Below are 12,902 nucleotides of genomic sequence, written 5' to 3' on the forward strand. Positions count from 1 at the left end.
TCCCACATGCACACCTCAACACTGTGTGCACACTCACTACACATGTACACCATGTACACACAGATCACTCACACAACACCTGAGTCCACTGTACACACACGGACACACACACACACATACTGCTACATACACATCTGACTCTAGGGTCTACGCAGAACTATAGAAAGCTCCTTGACACATTTATTTCCTCTCTCTATACATATATATGTAAATATAATGTGTTCTTTTCTCTCTTAATCCTGGGTCCATCCATGTGGGACCACACAGAGCACGCACAGAGACACAGAGCAATCCTCTGGGCTAATGTAAAGACAACCACAGGCTCTTGGAAGCTTATCCTTTGTGCAGAAGCCCCTACTGCTGTGGACCACCCCCCAGCCCCAGGAAGGCACTCTGACAAAGAAGCACCTGCACCCGAGACAGACATCGTTATTTCTTTTTGCCTTTGATTAAGTCTCACAATAAAATGGCACACCAAGGGGCACGACATTACAGTGTCATTAAAGCGAACGTTTCACAAGGAGCATTGCCTGAACTGAGATGCTTCTGATGTTTTTATTTTCTTTGAATCTTTGAGGCCAGCTCATGGAAAAAAATGACTGTGGCCGGAGCTTGAGGAGGTCAGCTTCACCTGAGAGGCGAGCTGTCAGGCTGGCCTAGGCCCTGACCTGATTTCCTTAAGAAAAGGTAAAGGAGTCGAAGTGTTTGATGCATCATCAATAAACAGGGCTCACAGGACAGAACACACACATGCCATACTTGACAGAATAGTAATATAATTAACAAGAAAGTTGACTTTGTAAATACAGGACCACATTAAAATTTTTTTTCCTCCTTCTAAGTTTTTTTATAATGGTGGATTTCCACGATTTTTCTCCTCAAACACACACACGTCTTTCTACTTCAGTTCTTTTCAAAGCCAAATCTGGTATGAATAGCAGTTTGTTCTGAAGGAACCCTTTGCATGTGTACATTTAGTGAATTTAGAGTTTTCCAGGCCAAGTGCTTTTGCTAAAAATGGCCCCTGCTCATAGATGAGACCCCATACTCCTTTTAATGTCATTAGCAAGCAGAACAGCAGCCTCTACAAAGCTCAGAGCAGAGAAATGATACCCAGGGGGACCACATGATGCCACGTAAATGTGAGATGATAGACTGTTTTCATCACTACCTCCACAGTGGACTGGAGCCCCTTCAGAAGGGGCTGCCTTGGGCCAACGGGAAGGGGGCAATCAGACAATCCTGTGCAGTTTCCATTGTCCTCAGACACATCATCTCCAGGAACAAAGCCCTGGGTCACACCATTTGTCCTGAAGAAACTCCTGATAAATTTTCCTTTTGAAAAAAGCCCCTTTTCTTTGATTAGCCGTAATAAAAGCTTTTCCTTCTCAATATATGTCCTCACATATCAAAAGCCTGAGATGAAAAATTCATCGTCATTTGCAAAGAGTAGTGTCTCTTTGTGACTTTTTATCTGTTGAACTGGATGTTATGAAGTCTCTTTGAGGGCTCTGTAACAACTAGAATATTCTGCCTCTTGTGCCAAACACGTTTGAAGGCATAATTATGGTTGTGGGCTGTGGTGACCAGCACATTCTCCTAGACCAACCAGAGAGTCAATGGGTTTTGTGTATGTGGCATACTTCCTCTCTTTATCCTGTTTGAATGGAAATGGGACTGACATCAAGTGATAAGCTATTCCTATCCTTAGAAACCTCTGTCCTTGTCATCTGGTCTGGATTTACAAATAGCTGTCTTCCGTTGTTTAACTTCCTGAAATTAACATTATGAATGGGGTCATAAAAACAACAGGGTAGCCTTAGACAGGAGACAGTCCCCAAACACTTAGAAGTGACTAAGGATGACTATCTAATTAGAATGAGCTGTATCATGTTTGAATTCTTGAATAGCTTCTAAATTGTACTAAATTTTGTTTTAAACAACAAAAACTAAGTAGCTGCAAGCAAATGATCCTGATTAAAAAACTTTCTTGATTCAAAAATTACAATTCTAAAGGAGGTTTGGGAAGCTATTGTTTAATGGGTACAAAGTTTCTGTTTTGCAAGATGGAAAGTGTTCTGGAGATGAATGGTGGCGACAGTTGCGCAAGGATGTGTTGCGCAAGGATGTGAACGTACTCAGTGCCACTGAACTGTACACTTAAGAATGACTGTACACTTAAGATGGTAAATTCGATGTTATGTGTATTTTACCACAATTTAAAAAATAAGTAATAATGAAACATAATTCCTAGATAAGTGCACTTATTTATTTTTTAATAAATAAGTCACTTCTAAGTGTTTGCGTGTTCTGCATTAAAAATGTTGTGCCCTACATGTCCTGCCTCTTTCATCTTGCAGTAACAGTTTGATCAGACTCTCTGTAATTGACTTATTAATGATGTTCTGTGGTTAAAGTACTGCATATCAGCTTATGTGATTGCTAATGTGATCTTTTGTTTTAACCTGATGTAAACTATGGTGCTCTAACCAAATCTTTAGAGATTTAATTATGCAGGAAAATATTCTTAACCCCTCTCATTTTAAGCCATCGACTTTGCTACTCATTTGTCTTTTAAAATAAAACCTTTGGCTTCTTTTAGCTTTCTTTTGTTACTTTACTCAGTTATATGTCACAATATTCTCCCTTTTCATGAAAGACTTTAACCTACACATTTTCTATGTTGACTTTTCAAAGATAACTTTTTTTTTTTTTTGCCTACGAGAGACTGTTAGGAGTAGGGGAAATAATAGTGGATATGGAACCAGCAGACCTGGGTTCGAGTTCAAGCTTTGCAAATTACAGGCTTATTTCTTGGGGTCTCAGTTTCCTTATCTGTGAAATGGATGCAATAACCACCCTACTTTTAAGACTGTTGAGATGTTTAGGAGCTACTGTTTATTGGGTGTTTACTTACTATGTGGTAAGCACTGTTTTAATTAAATAATGGGTACAAATAAACTAGTTCACCCTCCTGACAACATGATGGAACTATTACCATGCCCATTTCCATATGAGGAACTGGAACACAGAGAACTGTGGAAATTGTCCAAGGTCATAAAGCCGAACCATGGCAGAGTTTGAGTTTCAACTCAGGCAGTCTTATTGCTGAGGCTGTTTTTAACCACAATACCATTTTGCCTCTACACAAATGTGAAAATGCAATGCAAATTACTTGAAAGTACCATGTAAGGAGGAATGAGTAAGCAAGGTTGACTTTTTCTAGATTTGCTTTCCATGCACAATGTTACAAATGTTGGGCCTGTATTCATCAGACCACCTCAGCACATCTTCCTTCAATTCAGAAGCCCCAGTTTACTAAAATGTAAACATCTGGACCATCTTCATAGCATTTATCCTTCTTGCAATATACATAATTATCTGTGTAATTATATGTTTAACGTTTTTGCTTCTCTCCGGTAAATGCCATGAGACCAGGGACAACGTATAGCCTGTTATCCATAATCTTCCTGACAACTAGCATGATGTCCAGGACATACTAGGTGTTTAATAATAATGACAGATAACAGTTATTGGGAGCTTAGCACATGCCTGGGGCCAAGTGATTTCTACATCAACTTTATGTATTATGTATCAACTATGATTATATTGCTATTTTACAGATGAGAACACTTAGCTAACATACTCAAGTTCATGCAGCTGTGTATGGTGGAGACTGGATTGCAACCAGGCTGACTCCAGGGCCTGCACGTTTCAGTTCCCATGTAACAGCATAACCCTTCTTAGGACGTGGTGAAACATTGAGTGAAGTATTGCCTGTGACAACCTGGGAAGTGAGGCTGTATCTTCTGAGCCTGTTCCCCTATGGGAAGTGGTTGAAAAAGGACAGAACACTGGTGTTGACTGCTCCATAAAGTTTTAAGCAAACTTCTGTGAGAAAGGAATCCGGCCCGCGTGGAAGCGAAGGTGAAAGTAATTGAGCTGTGCCGAGGAAGGCTCTGCCCCTCCGCCTGCGGCCTGCGGCCTAGATTGACTGATCACGAGAGGCCCTTCAGGATGAGACAGCCAACTGCTGGGTGCGCCAGAGAGCAGGAGCTGAGACGCAGTGCGAGCCTTTCTCGGCCGCTTCCCATCTCTTCCATTGCTCTTGGAGAGGTCATATGCGGAGCGCTCCGGATACATTAGTGCTGAGGTTTGGAAAGTTATAATCACAGACACTACGTGCCAGCTACTGGCAGAAGTGCTTTACAAGCCTACTTTATCTCATTTATTCTTCCCCATTACCTCTGAGGCAAGTATTCTTCTCTCCACTTTATGGAGATGAGACTGAAGCTAGGGGGATAAATAATCTGCCTCGAGTCATGATGTTTTAAGTGGGATTTGAACCCAGGTTGCATTGATTTAAAAATCTAGGCTTTTCTCTCTCTATGCTGGAATTGAGGTGTCCCTGCGGGAGCAGGGCAGCAGTGTGGCAGGGCCTTGTTGCCAGGCGAAGCCTAGTCTTGGTGGCTGTGGCCTGAGAGGCTGTCTTCTCTGGCACCCCTTCAGTAAGGGCTCTGTGCTGGGCCCTGGCCCGTGGCAGAATATTGAGCTGCCCCCTCTGCTGCCCCTCGCTGTGCGCAGAGCTGCTGAGGTGCATACGCATTGCGGTTCCTAGCAAGCACCAAGCCCCACACGCTGAGCACAGCAACGCTCCGATGCTGGGGTTTGCCAGGAGGGCTAAAGAGTATTTTCCTCCTCAGGGAAAAAAAATCATTTTTATTGACACCTAGGAGAGAAACATTCCCTTTTTATTCATAATTAAGGCATTTATTTTTCCATTTCCAGGAACACAGCAGAAGAAAAATTAGACTGCAAGGGTGTCTGTCAGCCAGGTCAGGACAAGTGAAATGCAACAAAGGATATCAGCCTTATTTTCCCACAAGCAGGTTGTAAACATAAGTAGTCATCCCTGGGGCAAACTCACACCTGTTCGCTGCTAACATTTATTATTCACTCAACCCTGTCACGTCCTGTTGTAAGCAGGTTTCATGGATTATCTCATTTAATCTTCACAGTTCCATGTAACTCACACTATTGCTACCCATTTTATAGATGCAGAAGCTGAAGCACAGGGGGGTTAAGTACTTGCCCAAAGTAACCCAGCTTGTAACTGGTAAAGTAAAGTCAGAATGTGTATTCAGGCATCACGGCTTCAGGACCTCAACTCTCAGCCATTATGCCACAAGCTCTTTCCACCATTCCTCACCGTGACAGAATTCCTCAGCTGTCAGTCCTCAGCAGGCAATCACTGTGCACTAATTATTGTCAGATCTTTTTCTGGAATAGTCTAATGAACCTCCTAACACTAGCAGAGAGCTAGTATTAAAACCTCACATTTCACACATGAGGGAACTGAGGTCCAGAGAAATTAAAGAGTGTTGTCCAAATATTAGAGCTTGATTTGAATCCATATCCTTTGGACTTCTGGTCTGTTTTTAAAGCACAGTATCTGCCTCCGCTCTTCCAGACATAGACCTGTGCCTGAAAAATATTTAGAATGTTAGTAAAAATTGAAATAATGCATATTTTAAATATATGCATTGATTCATATAGTAGGAACTCAATTTTAGTTTGCTGAAGAAATTCGCTGCCTCGGAATATTTACATTTATAACTCTGCTTCTCTAGAAACAATGAAATAACCTCTGGACATGGGTAATTAACAGAACCATAAAACATCCCCACAAATGGCATTTGCAGAAACAAGGTAAAGTGAAGAGCTGTCATTTGAGCCAACCCCATCTGAAACTCATTTCAAAACATTTAACCAAAGGGAGATAAGGGAGAGATGTGTGGCTCTTGGTTGCAGGATCATTTAACTAACAGCAGTGTGCTTCCAAATTAAACCTTCCGTTTAGAAAGGCTGAATGTATGAGTGTGTTTTCACATGCACATGCACGTGTCTGCCTGAGCCACTCTCTGGATATAAGAGCAAGTTGCAATAATTATCTGGAGATAGGTTTTTCAGCTCTTTTAAGGAAGGCAGTCTGCTCCCTGGTCCTATGATCATTGCCCATTAGGGACTTCTGTGCTGTACAGAATCCTTGTAAGTTGGGACCTTGGGTATGTCTTCCAACCTCTTTGAGCCTTAGTTTCTTAGTAGAGTATATTCCTACAAACTTGTGAAGGAGATAGTCAACTAAGCAGATAATGTATGACAGTGTACTTTTAGATGTGTGCCCAGAACACACAACAGAATGGTTAATATGAAACAACAAATTTTGGTGAGATGTAGAGCAAAGGAAACTCTCATACACTGCTGATTGGCATGTAAATTGGTGCAGCTGCTTTGGAATGCTGCTTAGCATTGTCTACTACAGATACAAGAACACATACCTTATGACCCAGTATCTCTATCACCAGGCATATTCCACAGAAATGTGCACATGTGTTCAATCAAAAGACTTGCATGAGAATGTTCATAGTAGCACATAGCCCCCAAATGGAAACAAGACAAGGATCATCTGTGATATATCAGAAAAAAATATATTGGTATATTCACCTAATGGAATCTTGTACATCAGTGAGAAGATATTAACTCCAATAACATGGATATATCTTACAAAAATAATACTGAACAAAAGAAGTCAGGCACAAAAGAGTATGGACCATATGAGTCCATTTATAGAAAGTTCCAAAGTAGGCAGAAGTAATCTCTTTGTTAGAAGTCAGGATAGTAGTGACCATCAGAAACCTTGGAGCAAAGGATGGGGATTGTCCCTGGAAGGGGAATGAGAGAGATTCTGGAATTCTGGTAGTGTTTTATTTATATATTGTTTTAATTGTATGATGTATATAAAGCATTAGCAGAATACTATATGATTTCCAAAGAGGGTCATTTAATCCAGAACTGAGGTAACCAAGGAAGGCTTCCTGTAGGAGGTAGTTTTTAAATCTTTATCCTTTTACCTTTATCTTTTATCCTTTACCATAAATACACTGGGATCTGTTTTAGTGTGAAACTATTTCTGGCTTTCAAGTTTTCTGTGTATGTATCACACTTTTAAAATGAGAAATGTTGGGTCAAGCATGAATCTACTCATTACTCTTCTTTTAAAAACTTTCCTTAGGTGGTTTCATCTGTTTATTCATCCACATGAAGTTTAGAATAATCTTGTCAAAGTATATAAAACAAAGTGCTCCCCCCTTCCCTGGAATTTTTGAAAATTATTAAATCGTAGAAATGATATCAATGGGGTAAGAAATAGATACCTTGGAGGGGCGGAAGATGGCGGCGTGAGTAGAGCAGCGGAAATCTCCTCCCAAAACAACATATATCTATGAAAATATAACAAAGACAACCCTTCCTAGAATAAAGACCAGAGGACACAGGACAATATCCAGACCACATCCGCACCTGAGAGAACCCAGCGCCTCCCGAAGGGGGTAAGATACAAGCCCCGGCCCCGCGGGATCCGAGCGCCCCGCCCCCCAGCTCCCGGCGGGAGAAGAGCAGGCAGAGCAGGAGGGAGACGGAGCCCAGGACTGCCGAACACCCAGCCCCAGCCATCCGGGCCAGAGTGCAGGGCCCTCGATACTAGGAAAACAGGGCAGCAAGAACAGTGAGCGGGTACCAGAGGCCTGGCATTGGAGGACATAAGAAAAGCGAGCGGCCATTTTTTTTTTTAATTAAAAAAAATTTTTTTTTTTTTTGTATTTAAAAATTTTTTTCTGTTGTTTTTTTTGGTGGTCGTTGTTTTGTTTTGGCGGGTGCTTTTTGGAAGTCTTAAAGGGGTAGGGCGGGACACTTAATCCAGAGGTAGGGAATCCAGGGATCTCTGGGCACCCTAACCCCTGGGCTCCAGGGAGCAGGGAGGCCCCTTACGGAGATAAATAGCCTCCCAGCCGCTCCTGCTCCAACGCGACTCCACCACTTTGGAGCAGCCGCCCGAGCCAGGCCACGCCCACAGCAACAGCGGAGATTAACTCCATAGCAGCCGGGCAGGAAGCAGAAACCCTGTCTGCGCGCAGCTGCGCAGCACAAGCCACTAGAGGCCGCTGTTCTCCCAGGAGAGGAGGGCCACAAACCAACAAGAAAGGAAGTCCTTCCAGCCGTCACTCGTCCCAGTTCTGCAGACTATTCCTATCACCATGAAAAGGCAAAGCTACAGGCAGACAAAGATCACAGAGACAACACCAGAGGAGACAGACCTAACCAGTCTCCCTGAAAAAGAATTCAAAATAAGAATCATAAACATGCTGACAGAGATGCAGAGAAATACACAAGGGAAATGGGATGAAGTCCGGAGGGAGATCACAGATGCCAGAAAGGAGATCGCAGAAATGAAACAAACTCTGGAAGGGTTTATAAGCAGAATGGATAGAATGCAAGAGGCCATTGATGGAATTGAAATCAGAGAACAGGAACGCATAGAAGCTGACATAGAGAGAGACAAAAGGATCTCCAGGAATGAAACAATATTAAGAGAACTGTGTGACCAATCCAAAAGGAACAATATCCGTATTCTAGGGGTATCAGAAGAAGAGAGAGGAAAAGGGATAGAAAGTGTCTTAGAAGAAATAATTGCTGAAAACTTCCCCAAACTGGGGGAGGAAATAATCGAACAGACCACGGAAATACACAGAACCCCCAACAGAAAGGATCCAAGAAGGGCAACACCAAGACACATAATAATTAAAATGGCAAAGATCAAGGACAAGGAAAGGGTTTTAAAGGCAGCTAGAGAGAAAAAGGTCACCTATAAAGGAAAACCCATCAGGCTAACATCAGATTTCTCAACAGAAACCCTACAGGCCAGAAGAGAATGGCATGATATATTTAATGCAATGAAACAGAAGGGCCTTGAACCAAGGATACTGTATCCAGCATGACTATCATTCAAATATGACGGTGGGATTAAACAATTCCCAGACAAACAAAAGTTGAGGGAATTTGCTTTCCACAAACCACCTCTACAGAACATCTTACAGGGACTGCTCTAGATGGGAGCACTCCTAGAAAGAGCACAGCACAAAACACCCAACATATGAAGAATCGAGGAGGAGGAACAAGAAGGGAGAGAAGAAAAGAATCTCCAGACAGTGTATATAACAGCTCAATAAGCGAGCTAAGTTAGGCAGTAAGATACTAAAGAGGCTAACCTTGAACCTTTGGTAACCACGAATTTAAAGCCTGCAATGGCAATAAGTACATATCTTTCAATATTCACCCTAAATGTTAATGGGTTGAATGCACCAATCAAAAGACACAGAGTAACAGAATGGATAAAAAAGCAAGACCCATCTATATGCTGCTTACAAGAAACTCACCTCAAACCCAAAGACATGTACAGACTAAAAGTCAAGGGATGGAAAAACATATTTCAAGCAAACAACAGTGAGAAGAAAGCAGGGGTTGCAGTACTAATATCAGACAAAATAGACTTCAAAACAAAGAAAGTAACAAGAGATAAAGAAGGACACTACATAATGATAAAGGGCTCAGTCCAACAAGAGGATATAACCATTCTAAATATATATGCTCCCAACACAGGAGCACCAGCATATGTGAAACAAATACTAACAGAATTAAAGGGGGATATAGACTGCAATGCATTCATTCTAGGAGACTTCAACACACCACTCACCCCAAAGGATAGATCCACCGGGCAGAAAATAAGTAAGGACACGGAAGCACTGAACAACACAGTAGAGCAGATGGACCTAATAGACATCTATAGAACTCTACATCCAAAAGCAACAGGATATACATTCTTCTCAAGTGCACATGGAACATTCTCCAGAATAGACCACATACTAGGCCACAAAAAGAGCCTCAGAAAATTCCAAAAGATTGAAATCCTACCAACCAACTTTTCAGACCACAAAGGCATAAAACTAGAAATAAACTGTACAAAGAAAGCAAAGAAGCTCACAAACACATGGAGGCTTAACAACACACTCCTAAATAATCATTGGATCAATGACCAAATCAAAATGGAGATCCAGCAATATATGGAAACAAATGACAACAATAACACAAAGCCCCAATTTCTGTGGGGCTCAGCAAAAGCAGTCTTAAGAGGAAAGTATATAGCAATCCAGGCATATTTAAAGAAGAACAACCCCAAATGAATAGTCTAATGTCACAATTATCGAAATTGGAAAAAGAAGAACAGATGAGGCCTAAGGTCAGCAGAAGGAGGGACATAATAAAGATCAGAGAAGAAATAAATAAAATTGAGAAGAATAAAACAATAGCAAAAATCAATGAAACCAAGAGCTGTTTCTTTGAGAAAATAAACAAAATAGATAAGCCTCTAGCCAGACTTATTAAGAGGAAAAGAGAGTCAACACAAATCAACAGTATCAGAAACGAGAAAGGAAAAATCACGACAGACCCCACAGAAATACAAAGAATTATTAGAGAATACTATGAAAACCTATATGCTAAAAAGCTGGGAAACCTAGGAGAAATGGACAACTTCCTAGAAAAATACAACCTTCCATGATTGACCCAGAAAGAAACAGAAAATCTAAACAGATCAATTACCAGCAACGAAATTGAAGCGGTAATCAAAAAACTACCAAAGAACAAAACCCCCGGGCCAGATGGATTTACCTCGGAATTTTATCAGACATACAGGGAAGACATAATACCCATTCTCCTTAAAGTTTTCCAAAAAATAGAGGAGGAGGGGATACTCCCAAACTCATTCTATGAAGCTAACATCACCCTAATACCAAAACCAGGCAAAGACCCCAACAAAAAAGAAAACTACAGACCAATATCCCTGATGAACGTAGATGCAAAAATACTCAACAAAATATTAGCAAACCAAATTCAAAAATACATCAAAAGGATCATACACCATGACCAAGTGGGATTCATCCCAGGGATGCAAGGATGGTACAACATTCGAAAGTCCATCAACATCATCCACCACATCAACAAAAAGAAAGACAAAAACCACATGATCATCTCCATAGATGCTGAAAAAGCATTTGACAAAGTTCAACATCCATTCATGATAAAAACTCTCAGCAAAATGGGAATAGAGGGCAAGTACCTCAACATAATAAAGGCCATCTATGATAAACCCACAGCCAACATTATATTGAACAGCGAGAAGCTGAAAGCATTTCCTCTGAGATCGGGAACTAGACAGGGATGCCCACTCTCTCCACTGTTATTTAACATAGTACTGGAGGTCCTAGCCACAGCAATCAGACAAAACAAAGAAATACAAGGAATCCAGATTGGTAAAGAAGAAGTTAAACTGTCACTATTTGCAGATGACATGATACTGCACATAAAAAACCCTAAAGACTCCACCCCAAAACTACTAGAACTGATATCGGAATACAGCAAAGTTGCAGGATACAAAATCAACACACAGAAATCTGTGGCTTTCCTATATACTAACAATGAACCAACAGAAAGAGAAATCAGGAAAACAACTCCATTCACAATTGCATCAAAAAAAATAAAATACCTAGGAATAAACCTAACCAAAGAAGTGAAAGACTTATACTCTGAAAACTACAAGTCACTCTTAAGAGAAATTAAAGGGGACACTAACAGATGGAAACTCATCCCATGCTCGTGGCTAGGAAGAATTAATATCGTCAAAATGGCCATCCTGCCCAAAGCAATATACAGATTTGATGCAATCCCTATGAAACTACCAGCAACATTCTTCAATGAACTGGAACAAATAGTTCTAAAATTCATATGGAAACACCAAAGACCCCGAATAGCCAAAGCAATCCTGAGAAAGAAGAATAAAGTAGGGGGGATCTTACTCCCCAACTTCAAGCTCTACTATAAAGCCATAGTAATCAAGACAATTTGGTACTGGCACAAGAGCAGAGCCACAGACCAATGGAACAGACTAGAGAATCCAGACATTAACCCAGACATATATGGTCAATTAATATTTGATAAAGGAGCCATGGACATACAATGGCGAAATGACAGTCTCTTCAACAGATGGTGCTGGCAAAACTGGACAGCTACATGTAGGAGAATGAAACTGGACCATTGTCTAACCCCATATACAAAAGTAAACTCAAAATGGATCAAAGACCTGAATGTAAGTCATGAAACCATTAAACTCTTGGAAGAAAACATAGGCAAAAATCTCTTAGACATAAACATGAGTGACCTCTTCTTGAACATATCTCCCCGGGCAAGGAAAACAACAGTTGAACAAGTGGGACTATATTAGGCTGAAAAGCTTCTGTACAGCAAAAGACACCATCAATAGAACAAAAAGGAACCCTACAGTATGGGAGAATATATTTGAAAATGACACATCCGATAAAGGCTTGACGTCCAGAATATATAAAGAGCTCACACGCCTCAACAAACAAAAAACAAATAACCCAATTAAAAAATGGGCAGAGGAACTGAACAGACGGTTCTCCAAAAAAGAAATACAGATGGCCAACAGACACATGAAAAGATGCTCCACATCGCTAATTATCAGAGAAATGCAAATTAAAACTACAATGAGGTATCACCTCACACCAGTAAGGATGGCTGCCATCCAAAAGACAAACAACAACAAATGTTGGCGAGGCTGTGGAGAAAGGGGAACCCTCCTACACTGCTGGTGGGGATGTAAGTTAGTTCAACCATTGTGGAAAGCAGTATGGAGGTACATCAAAATGCTCAAAACAGACTTACCATTTGACCCAGGAATTGCACTCCTAGGAATTTACTCTAAGAATGCAGCAATCAAGTATGAGAAAGATCAGTGCACCCCTATGTTTATCACAGCACTATTTACAATAGCCAAGAATTGGAAGCAACCTAAATGTCCATCGATAGATGAATGGATAAAGAAGACGTGGTACATATACACAATGGAATACTACTCAGCCATAAGAAAAGGGCAAATCCTACCATTTGCAGCAACATGGATGGAGCTGGAGGGTATTATGCTCAGTGAAACA

The sequence above is a fragment of the Manis pentadactyla genome, chromosome 10, assembly GCF_030020395.1.
Source record: "Manis pentadactyla isolate mManPen7 chromosome 10, mManPen7.hap1, whole genome shotgun sequence".
NCBI classification, from domain to species: domain Eukaryota; kingdom Metazoa; phylum Chordata; class Mammalia; order Pholidota; family Manidae; genus Manis; species Manis pentadactyla.